Source organism: Poecilia formosa, unplaced genomic scaffold (assembly GCF_000485575.1).
Source record: "Poecilia formosa unplaced genomic scaffold, Poecilia_formosa-5.1.2 Scaffold120, whole genome shotgun sequence".
In the NCBI taxonomy this organism is placed as follows: Eukaryota; Metazoa; Chordata; class Actinopteri; order Cyprinodontiformes; family Poeciliidae; genus Poecilia; species Poecilia formosa.
Window position 1 is genome coordinate 1,593,962 of NW_006800059.1, and position 13,053 is coordinate 1,607,014.

The 13,053-nt window shown below is 36.7% G+C and overlaps 1 protein-coding gene across 5 annotated transcripts in view; it reads right to left on the bottom strand.

Moving 5' to 3' along the window:
* dlgap4a (discs, large (Drosophila) homolog-associated protein 4a) overlaps positions 1 to 13,053 on the bottom strand; it is a 97,266-nt gene that overhangs the window by 50,753 nt on the left and 33,460 nt on the right. The window contains exon 2 of one of the 5 annotated variants that reach the window (XM_016675719.1): positions 5,894 to 6,007. The exons of the other annotated variants lie outside the window; for them this stretch is intronic. The gene's annotated coding sequence lies outside the window, so the exon portion shown is untranslated. The remainder of the gene's footprint in view (positions 1 to 5,893; positions 6,008 to 13,053) is intronic. 5 annotated transcript variants of the gene reach the window in all.

Sequence of the window (13,053 nt, forward strand, 5' to 3'; positions counted from 1 at the left end):
TACGGATAAGCATATATCACAGTGACATAAAACCAAAGTGCACACAACAGGAGCACAAAAAAGACGGTGGTTTGAAAGCTGCTAATGGTCTGTTTAATGTGAAGGGATTTAACACAATCACATTACATGCAGAACACTTCAATGAACATTTGGTGATTGTATATGTGTGTGATTAGGCCCTCAAGTTAACCACATAATGTTGCTATTTTAGCTTTTATTCCTTTCCAGGAACATTTTCTCTGCTGTGTGGCTGAGTTAGGGCCTTTTTAATACGGCAGTGGAAGAGAAAGGGGAAATAAAGCAGCAGACTGTAAAGAAACGAAACAGGACTGAGAGAAAAGAAGTCTGCGTGAAAGATTTAGAGGTTGGATTAAAAATGCAAAAAGGAAAAGGAAGGCTTAGCTCCCACCCAGAACCTCTTGGCTTTATTTTTATTTTTTTAACACTCAAGGACTTTAGTGGGAGATGGGAAAGAAAAGTCGGTACAGAAGCTTGCAAATGGCTCAGGTGAATCAGAAATAAGCCAGTCCATGGCATAGCTCTATTTTATTTTTGCTACATAGAATCATCTACCCATAAAATGACTTTAGAAAGAAGAAAACACATTCATGTACTCTGGTTTTTATATATATGTATAATTTCTTTGATGTATTCAGATGCTCCTCAGACATCTGCAACCAAACACATCATGAAAGGAGGCACAGATGGGCAGGAGGCAATAAAAATCACACCCCACCGCTGTGGGTAACACTACAAATGGAAAGGATGAGGACAGGCAGCAGATCAGATCCATGTAAACAACAAAGCATTAGTCACGGCATCGATGAGGCCGTGGCCAAAGGTCATTGACTAGCACCTGGTAGGCAACCAGAGAAAGATAAAGGAAGCCATTTACATCAGATGGAAGACGCTCTGCAGAAGTAGAAACCTCCAGGTCTGGAGTCCTGAAACTTTTTGAGTTGCCCCTTGTGCAACACGCTTAATGTCAGAAATACTGAGAAGCATGTTTTACAATTCTTCAAACTCATGATAATTATTTGAGTCAGGTGATTTGAACACATTTAAAATGTGCAGAACACTCGTCATGAGAAAAAGAGCAGAAATGGAAACTATTGGAGAGCCACTGGTTAGATTTACGGTGTATCCCCACAGATTATAACTAAACAGCACTCAAAACATATTTTATTCATATTAGATCAAGAGGAGACGTCACACTGTGTGAGTGAGAAAGAGAACGTGTGATGGGGACTCCAAAATAATCTGGAGTTGTTTTAAGTAGAGGTGCACCAATTGCAGTTTTCTAGACGATCACTGATAACCGATCTTTAAAAAGTCTGACTTGCCAATTTTGATTTTGGACAATCTAATTGTTTTTTATCTTAAATGTTGCTAAATACAGCAAGAAAGTGGATGAGTTGGTAAAAGTGGGGTGACTATTGCTAACTGAAAACATGCAGACATGACCTGATGGGCTGGTCTATCAGACAAACCATTCACACAGGAGAGCAGAAGAGGACAGTGATTGATTTTTAGACCTTTAACAAGGTTGATAAGATCTGGGACAAAGATCGGCTTCACATGTAAGTATCAAGCGATCACCGATCTCCCAACTTTAAGGAAATCGGTGCACCCCTAATTTTAATCTGAATTTTGTAGCGATTTTCATAGATAGTCTTATTTACTTTAAATTTCAGTAATCAATAAAGCAGGCGTTTCTAACTCCAGTCCTTCACAACCACGTCCCTTCAAGTTTTAGATCCATCTCTGTTCCAGCTCTGCAGAGCTTATAAAACTTTATAAATAAACCTTACTTACTTCAACTCACTCCATCAGCACTAGTTATTAAATGTCTGAATCAATACCTATCAATAATGTGGCCAATTAAACAATGAAGTCTTTTACATGGTAATAGTTCTTACCATATAAGGTACAAAATGCTGATTTATTTAGTAAAAATAATTTTTTGGGAGCCAACAAAGTCCATCACGATTCTTCCAGATATATTTATACTAAATAATTAATTATAATTCAAAAATACTTTCCTTTGAACACTAAAAGTGAACCAAGGGTGAGCCAAAATATGACTTTACAGAAACCTGAGCCATGTTTTATTTTTTTCCAGTTAAAAAAAGTTTTGCTGTTTACCCCGTGTTCACTTCAGGTCACAAAGTTTTAGCAAAGACAAGGAAAGATGTCCTCTCTAATTTCCCTGCACTTTCAAGCACAATTTTGTCTCACACTTCCAGTTTGTCATGAATTATTCATGACAGCAGAGATAAGGAATGTAAAAAAGCAGCACACGAATCTCAGTGGTTAGGAATAGTTAATTAGTCTATCCCAGGGGAAGGTGATAATACAATGGTAGGCAGCTGAGACGGCTCCTCAAAGTGTTTTTTTTTGTCCTTGCAGGTCATTGCATGTGTTTAGCTGGAATTTGCCAGTTGCTCCTCCTCTAAAATGCAAACTAATCTGACGGCTCCAGTGTCATGTGAAATTAAGACAATTTGGTAAATATTTAATTTAAATCTTCATGTAATGATGGCTAACCTAATTCTCTCTTCTGTAAAAGAAATGGATTTAATTACAGGTAAGCACTAAAGATTAACTTTGTTTTGTTGTTTGAACAAACAATATGGCTGCATTGTGACACCTCACTGTTGCTTTGGTCCTTTCTGCATGTGCTTGTGACAAAGTGGTTAAACTCAACATTTACACTCACACATGAAAATGGCTGCTGCAAACAGACGGGCAAATATACAAGTGTACATCTTGGAAAAGCAGAAGTAGAGCCTCTTGCACAACCATCAAAAACGCTGAATGGTAAGTCAAGTATGGATGTAACGATTCCTCGAATGATTCCAGAAAAATGTATCTGCAGCCTGGGCTTCGTTGGGGTTGCTAGGTAACGGGGCAGTCCCTGCAGATTTGTGATGTAACATTACGAAGGTTTTTGAAATTGCTCCTTTTCTAGACACCAATAAACATAAAAGTATTACCAAAAGCTGCCCAGGTGTTTTTCTAAGAGCTTGGGTTGTTTTTTTTCTTAAAAAGCAGTTGAAACACATATGGAAGTACAACAGTGTGTAAATAGTGAATTTTGCAAAACACTTCCCATTTAAGATCCAAATCTAGTTTACGTCTCAATAGCTGTGAAGCTTTGGACAGCAGCTGTCAACAGCATGTACCTTCCTATCTGCACAGAGAAACATCGCTCTGCAGAAATGGGGTGGATTACAATGACCTAGTTTGACATGGGCTACTGGAGCAAAACGAGTGTCAAAATGTGACAAATCTCACAGAGCCCTAAATTCCCAAGTCTCCTTTTGTTCGTTCCCATCGCCATTCTAAAGAGACACTCTATCACAAGAGGCAGTGCAGTGCTAGAGGACATGACTGATTTATCAACAGCATGGTGGCTCTCTGTCTGAAGCACTCAGGTGAAATTTACCTTGCTTTTTCTCTTTTTTTCTATGGCTTTCTATGGCAGTGGGCACTCATCATATTGATCCAACAGCCTGAAACTTTATGAAATTCACAGAAAATCTTTTCATAGTCCGGCCGGAGAGACGTGACACTGGAGGATAGGAAGTGGTGCGAGTGGACATCTGCACTGACACACCGGCTCCGATGTGCAGGGCCACAGTGGTTACATGTCTGTCAGGTCACAGGCTGCAATGAACTGGTGTCAATTGGAGTCAATTAGCAGCGATGAGCAACACTCTTCCAGGCAGTCGATACTCTAATTCGGAAATGATTTTTCCCATTTAAACTAGAGAAAAGACAGAATGGAAGAACTTTTGAATCAAACTGGATAAATCATTTTTTACCTTGAGCTTTCAGTTTGAAGTTAAATAAATGATTAAGAGAGAAATAGGAACTGTGTATTTCTTTTATATATATATAATTTAGGTGATGTGAAAATCTGAAAATCCTAAATAAAATCCAGAGCAACTAAACTGTTTTTGCAATTTAGTTGCTAAACATGTCATTTCAGTAAAGTGTAGTTTAAATTGTGAAATCTCTGAACTTTGTGAAGACTTTATGGTCACCAGGTTATAGGGGCTGAATAACGCACCAGGTCAGTTGGTGTGGAACATTTTAAAACAAAGAGTAAAGTTGTATCTAAACATCTGAAGATCCCACAAAGCAATGGTAAAAACCTACGAAGAAAAAACCTGGTAGGACCTGCAAAGAGCGCAGTCGTCACAGAAACCCCAGGTTTACTCTGGAGGAGCAGCAGAGATTCACAGCTCAGGTGGGAGAGCCTCATGACAGATTAACTTGTCTTTAAAAGACTTCAGATTCGGACAAAACCTTCCCTTCCACCCCACTACTGATCCTAAATATGCAGCCACAGCTGTAACTTTTAGGATTTATTTGTTTGTAGCATCACTTTCCACCCACTGTATAATAAAGAGCTACTTTGTGTTGGTTTGTCCCATAAAAACCTGCCAAAAAACACTGAAGTGGTCCAGACTTCAGAAGCATGAATACTTTATTGAGACATTGGATGTTGACGTTACTGGTGATGAAGCTGTTGAGTGAAAGCCTGGTTAGATATCAATTATTCAGATAAAGGCTTTTCTTTACTCTCCCCAAAATAATCACAGTCTGAAGTATTCTCTAAACTGAAAGGGCTGAATCAGACTGGAGGAAACTATTTCACAGCTTGTGGCCTCAGACCATTACGCTTTTACTCTTAAGTGCAAACAGTGTTCACATGAGTCAGCCAATCTTTATTTAGGCGTGCTGAAAATGAAGCTGGACACTTCTTTTCTTTTTATTATTCCCCTGATATTTATAGCTTACTGAGAAGAAGAGGCCGCAGAAAGGGGATGCAGCGTTCTCCAGCCGGGCGTTTTTAGCACAGTATCCACCAAAGAGCGTCGGTTTTTGAGGTGTGTGCTTTCCCCTGCATCACCTGCATGTGTCCTTTAAACCCGTCTCTGTATAATTAAAGCTGCAAATGCAAGTAGTCACGTCCTGCTGGGAGAGATGAATGCACACCGGAGTTCAGAGAGAGACAACTCATTCCTGATTATGCTGGAATAATCTTTAAAGTCAGTCATCGTTTCATTATGCAAAGTACACCGACTGTGTTTTGTAACATTAAATGCAATGTTTAGCATTTTATGCTTAATTAGGATTAAGCATAAAATGAGAAAATAACTGTAGTTTCCATTAAATTTGCATAGCTATATCTAAAAAATAGAAAAACATTGTTCTATATTTTCTAATTCTATGGGGTTTTTTTTCCAAATGAAGGAAAATATTTCAAGATTTTATTTCATGTAATTTTGATGATTATGGCTTCCAGATGACAAAACTCACAACTCAGTGTCTTGGAAAACTAAAATACCAGATCAATACAGAAGGGCATTCTAATAAAAAGTGTCATTCTTCTGAAAAGTATGTTCATTTCTGTTCACTCAATAATTATTTGTGCATGAAAAACTGCCTGAGTGCAGCGTTGCATGGAGGAAACCAGCCTGAGGTGTAATGAAAGTCTAAGTTCCTTTCATAGCTGCCTTTGCTGTTGCACGTTCTCCAACATTTTTTTCTTCCCCTCAATTTTCCCCAAATATGCTCAGTTATTCAGAATAACCAGAATAACTTTTTCGGGTGTGAGACCACCTGAAAGAAGTCTTCTGAGAGACAAAATTTTACTCTTTGCATTTAATCTGAGTTGCACTTTCTGAAAAAAGTGACAAAAATTGTTAAACTTTTTACTGACATTCAAATTTTCTAAAAACCTGCTTGTGTTACTATGCATGACTGTGACATATTTAAGTATAAGTTCAAGCTTTAACCTCGTCGTATTTTCTCACTGTAAGTACAGCGCGTCACACAAAAATCTCTGCGAGAGCTGCAGCGGACGTGCATTCATCCTCACCCAAAGGCGTACTCTTTATCTCTGCTACTGCTGCTGCGTAAATGCTTCCTCATGCTCTCCTCCTCTTTTATCTCGTTGTCTTTCTCTCGCCCTCCCCTCAATGTGAGCGCAACACTGAAACGAGAAAAAAAAAAAGAAAATGTGCTGACTGAGAGAGGGATGACGCAGTAAACATAGCTGCTCTGAATATCTAAATTAAAAGTGGCCTTGTGTATCGTTTGAATTATTCATTATGGTAAACTGGATGCAGCTGCTACTACAGGGCAAGTGAGCCTCTCCGAGTTAAAGTCAGATAGATTGCTCCATTTGACTTGCTAAAGTGGTGAATTGTAGTTAATTAACTGTAGTCCCGGAAAAGCATTTAGTGGCATGGGTGAAATCAGTTTTATAAGCTCCTTCAAGGCAACAACGCAGCTCCGAACTTAATAAGATACTCCATTAGCCGTGGAGGTAACTGCCAAACCAAACAACCCACCACAGACAGTTTGACAGGTTATGGTGAACTCCATTAATCTTAACATTTTATGCAAATAAATTACTTTTTCATTTAAATCCATTACAGACAACAACAGCAAGGTCATGTTCTATATTAGTTGAATTTCATATTAATAAAGTGATTATGTGTTTGTATTTTATTTAACAGAAGTAGGTGAACTTTATTTATATAGTTCACTATAAACCACAAAGTGCATTAGAATAAAAAATAATCATAATCAACAAGTGAGCATTGCTTTGTGAAAAATACATTATATTCTCAAACTATTCTCCCATCTGCATTTATACTCATATGAAATGATTTATTGTAGATTTGAACAAGTCCTTTAGAAGTGCATTTGAGAGGTCAGACACTGATGTTGGACAAGAAGGGTTTTATGAGGTTGAGGTCATGACTTGTGCACCTCAGTGACGTTTTTCAGATCAGGATAATTTGCATATTCACCAAAGTTTAACACACAAGATGAATATAATGTCTGTACTACTGCAAAAACTTAACATTTTGACAGGTTTCAGTATTTTCTGTTCTTCTCACTTTTTTTGATATCGAGGTAAAGATAAAAATACCAGATAATTTTTTATGTAAAATTACAATTATGATTTCAGCTAAATTTACCAAAAGCCCTTAGCAGATTTTAACCACTTTCTGCTATTTTACTAAGTTGTGCTAAGCACAATTTATCTTTTATAAAGAGATTGATATACTTAAGACTTGAAGCCTTAATATAACTTTACATCAGCCAACTTGTCATAATAATGGAATAGTTCACAGGACAGAACATTTTACTGAACAAGTCAATAGATTCACTGATTTTTTTTCATAACCAGAAGACTCCTTTACATCCAATAAAACAATTTCAGTAACACTTTAGCTCAAGCAATTGAATCCTGAATAGTAAAGAGTCACATTGTAAGCAGATTATTATTATTATTATGTTGTTGTTTTTTTAAGACAGAACTTCTCAAAAGGCATAAAGGGTTCAGTGGAGAACCAAAATCTAAGAATCGCTTGCTGGATGCAGCCAAATGGGAATCTAAGTGTTTAATAAGTAACTGCACAGAGCGCTGCAGAGCTAAAAATCCTAAAATTACAAAGTAAACAGGAAATCAGAACAATAAACACAGCATGAGCCAAACAGGATGAAAAGCTAACACGAATCATCTGGCAAAGAGCAAATACCAGAATAAACACAGAGGAGCCATCACAACACACAACAGGAAGAAACGGGTTCCATCACCGTGGTAATGGCAATGTGCTAATTCAGGCTAGTACCTGCAAGTGATGCTTTCTGCAAGAAGAAGCTGCTTTCTGTGTGACTTTTTCAGTCTCTCACATCATTATGGAGGAATTCTGGCTGACTTTTTGTTCCAGCAATGGTTTGGCTTATTGAGGCATCGTATTTAAAGGTGTTTTTTGTTTTACTGGTCATGGAAACTCTTTTTCCAAGGAATTAGGGATTTCAAACCTGGTTCTGTATGTACCATGATTTAAAATGTTAAAGTTACGTTTTAGAACGTTTTAATCAAGAGAAACAGTTTTTTTTCTGATTTATTTATTTATTTATTTATTCAGTAGTGAAAAATTTGTCAAAAGTAATTTGGAACTTCAGAGGGTGACTAAAGAACTGACTGCAGATTTGGTTTGATTATTTTCATTTAAGGATAATCAGGTAGCCAATTGTTGGATAAATGAAATGATAAATCCACCTGAAAATAGTAATAGTTATCATTTAGGAATGCTTCAGTGAGACTGTGCTGATATCTGAGAATAAGAAAATATTCTCAAATTTTCATATTCTCAGAAAATTTGAGTCCTATGAAAACCATCATCAAACCAGTTGCAACACGTTGGACAGGAGGCTGATCGAAAACATGATGGAGTTTAACTCTAAAAGTATTCACAGACAAACTCTGCACTTTAACTGCAGAGTTTAAAAGAGCAGCACTCCGACAGGAAACTCCAAATCAGGCTTGATTTATGTTATAGTAAGGTAGAAAAAACTTATTCTGATTATTCCCTCTGATTAGTTTTGATGTGAGATTATTTGACTTTTCTATATCTGGGCTCAGCCTTTTCTGAATACCTCGAAGGCCTGGTGATTCACTGCTGCCTTTCAAAGTAGGAAATACGGCCAATCTATAGCAGTCAGCACTCTCGTCTTTCCAACTGTACTGATAAATAAAGCGTAGCACCTTCTGCATGATGTTAACTGTGCAAATTAAAGGCTTCTGAGAGTCTCGGTGTGTGAAATGATTGGCAGGAGCTCTGGATGCTCTTTACCAGACAGAAATAACCTCTTGCAATAACAATCTCTGAACTTCATCGAGGGGAGTGATCTCAGGTGCCGCTTGAATGAGAGCACCTGGTCCGGTCCCTTGTTCTACATCCCCTCCCCTCCCTCCGAGCATTTAAATCTCATTCTCTTCACAAGAGTCACATCTTCACTTAGATAATGAATTATGAATCCCAGCTGAGATGATATTCAATATTGGATGAACCACACATCTTCATTTGGTGACAGTGCCGCCACTGCCACGAGGGACAGTCCCTTCTTTGCAGTACAAGCGCAGATACAAAGGAAAAGCTCATTACTATTAATATTCATGATGGGGTGGCTCAAGCAAAGAGTACGTGCAATGCTTGTGTGGGAATACTGTAAACGTGTGCATGGATTCTGGTTGTAAACGTGCGAACAGAAGATGTGGTAGAGTCTGACGCAGGCCCGTTATTTGTGGACGGTTTTCACAAAGGGGAGGGGGTTGAAGCCTCTACAGTCGCTATAAAACGCGGCTGGCTGTTGTTCCTTCTGCCTGAATACACATGAGTGGCCAGGCTTATCTTTCCTCACTGAAAAACACCACGAACACAGAAATGTACTGTACATTAATGAGAACACGGGCCAATAGTTTGTCTGAGGACTCAGTGGAGCATTAGTAAATATATATATATATAAAGACCGTAGCGAGCGGCCTTTTGCTGCTGAACTGGTAATATTGTTCTCTACTGTAGATACTACTTCTGTAGATTATGTAAGATTAGTTATTTCTGCTGGTATATAGAAACGGAGAGTGAAAGTAGTCTAGCGCTTTAAATATTAACTCGGTGTGCCATAATACTGCGTACATTGAGTTGCATGAAGATGAGTGGTCATAAATTTTCAAAATCTGAACTCAGTTGGGGGGAAATGCAGAGCACTGACGAAGACAAACATGGATGGAAAAAAAAGAGAGCACTTCCCCCATCCCGCTGTGTTAACGTCACCCAACGTCAGAGTCTTAACCTGTCACAACAGTATGAATCATTAATTGTCAAATAAGGTGGAGGTTATATTTTGTAGTGTTTGTAATTCCATGAATTAGTCAAACGGCTCTTAAAAACCAAAAGGAGATGGAGAAACAGTTCGCACTCACATATTTTCTCTACGGAGTTTCTGGAAATGATTTCGCAAAGAAGGATAATTCCTAAAAACATAATGGACAAAACTGACCATGCTGTTTACAAGATTGTCATATGAACAGGGTGTTCTTCAGTCAGAGGCTTCTTCAGATACAGTGTAACACAGACTGCTACAGAAGATCCTTCTGCAGCAGTCCAAAGTCTTCCCCATCCACAGCAATCAATAGGAAAAATGATTTATAACTGATAATCAACACATTGGAAATTACACTAACATTTTCATTCAGTATATTGCAGCTAAGCAGAACAAAATAACTCCATTCAATTGTACAGAGGATGTAAAAAGTTTACATACACCTGTGGAAATTTATTTTTTCAGATGTAAAAAAAATCATCATGAAACAACCCTTATTCTCACCTAAAATGACATTTAGCTTGTATGATTCATTTGGAAAAAATAAAAAGCTTTTTAAAGTGCACACTGCAATAACCTGGTTGCATAACAAGGCCCGACTTTAAACAAAAACTTTTCTACATCGCCTCTTGATTCAGTTACAGCTTTCAGTCATCTACCCTCAAAAACAGAGACTCTTATTAACTCCAAATAAATATTTTAACTCTAAATAAATCTCATAAGAACTTTGCTATGATCTAGTGAAGCTAAATGTGAAATTTTGACTTCAGTCCCAAAACAACAAAAAATGACACGCCTCCAAAAGAACGCCGTACCCACACTCATACCATGGTGGCAACAGCAATTCAGATGTGGCTGTCATGATTTGTGGGAGTTGAGAACCAAAATCGAGACAAACGGCAGAGAGGAAAAAAAGTAAATAATCTGAGTTTAATAAAGTTCAGAAAACGAACAAAAATCAGAAACGACACTTGAGATGTAAAAAACAGGAAAACAGGGAGTAAATGGAGCAGCAATGCAGCATATGAACAGATTCTACTGGACGGTTGGAAACTGTAAGCAAAAATAAATTAAAATATAAAAACATCAGCAGCAATGAAAGCTTACTTATTCTTATCAGTTTTTTTTTTATGACGGCAATTATCTAAAACATTTTTGCCATTCCATAAATCATAATCTATTTTCTTATGGACCTGATCTACACAGTAGTGGAAGATCTGCATTAAATGCAACCAAGACACAAGGAGAACAAGTTTTTCTGTACATTTTGTTCGCACACCATTTACTGAAACCCCACTGAAAAATAACTGAGTCATATCATCTCAAAACAGAAAGTAGAGATAGTAATGCAAGCTTACCGCTGCAACAAATCTTGAGAATAATAAGGACATTCTAGTTTATATAGCATCACAACATTACAGACACTTTCATAACCGAGTTGAACTCAAGTTGGAGCAACTGCTTAAGTTCCAATTGGAATAAAAATATGCATAATTGTCTTAAAATAGACCCTGCAGCAGCTTAGTTTATTGAAGAGTGAGGTAAATGTGACATAATCACTACACTAATGTATAACTTCTAAGTTTTTGAGACATCCTAAAATGAAAGTTTAGACTAACACAAGAATAAAATTATACAAAGAGAAACTCACAGTTAGGATTTTATTTTGTTTGTTCAATAATTCACTTTACTTCCATATTTATGTAAAGTTCTTATACATTTTATGATTTCTTGTTCTACTGCAGTTTCATTGCTGCAGATCTGTGTCTGAATCAGCATCAGAAGTTAATATAAATGAATTAGTTCATTTAAAAATTCTTCCAGCATAGTCAGTCCACCTATAACTTTATCAGAGGCTCATCTAAAAAAATTAAAGATACACATAACCTTTAGAGAGCTAAGAAGATTAAATGTAATTTAATTTGATGTCCTTTTCGCTATTTTATCTTTTTCCTGTTAATATAGGCATGTCAGAGGGAACTGAGACTCTTCAACCTGTTTCAGCACATAAAAGATTGGAGTTCATGAAGATCGTAAGAAACCAAGAGCATGTTCAAACAATGATCATCAAAACACTGAATAAATAATTCATCTCTGTGTTCAGAAAGGTTCAAAGGTTTTATTTCCCATCATTAAAGCTATTAACATGGTCAGCATAAATCTGAATCAGGTTTCCATGAATATTAAACTAACCTGGGAGCAAAGTGATAACGCTAAAAGCTTGGCACTATGAGTAAAAGAGCATTTCTAAAGCATTTACCAGAGCTTTGTTGTCAGAGGTGTGCAGAAAGAACCGGGTGTTTGACCTGAACCAACGGCTGAAAGTGAGGATCACTCAATGCCTGCTGCTTTATTTAGCCTGGATTGTTTCAAATAATAACTTCAAGGATTAATTCAATTTTTGGATTAGATATTTATGGCTCAATTCTCACTATAACCAACCTCCTTGTGATTGTAAAACTCCATCTTTTAGTTTTGTTCTGTAGTTTTAAAACATATTGTAGTAAATTAGGTATAGCAGTAGTAAACTTTATTCCAAATATGCATATTAATTTCTTTGCCTTGCAAACACAAAAAAACCTAAATGTTGCAAATGATAGAAAAATAAAGCAAATATAAAAATCAAATAACAACAAATTCAATCGCACATCCAAAAAGAGAAACTTATTTATTCCCACACTCTTTACCAAATCACATATAATCAACCTAAAACAATTTATCTTCTGCAACTTTTATTATTTTAGATTTATATCAATGCATAATAATAATTATAATTTATATACACACACACACACACACACATATATATATATATATATATATATATATATAGCTCTGGAAAAAATAAACTGCATTGAACACAAGTTTTTCCACCAAATACTGATTCCTGAACTCTTCTTGAGTTAAAACATCAGTATTGTTGTTTCTAAATCAATATGAACTTTCTTTCTTTGCATTATTTGAGGTCTGAAAGCACTGCATCTTTTTCGCTATTTTGGCCGTTTCTCATTTTCTGCAAATAAATACTAAAATGTTTAGTTAGAAACTTCAGAGACATGTCCTCAGTAGTTCATAGAATAGAAGAGCAATGTTCATTTTGCTCAAACATAAACCTATAAAAAGTAAAACCAGAGAAAGTCATCTTTTAATGGTCTCTGAAGAGCTGTAAATGTGTATATGGTTCACTGGAGATCTAGTTCGTCTTCAGTGTTGTGACAGATCAAATGATCTATAAGCAGAGGGACAACTGTTTTAACCACAACATGCCCAGAAATAAATACATTTAAATGCTACATTAAACTCCCTGAGTCCCATTTTCACTACAAACCAAAATATTCCTCCTGTCGTATGAGC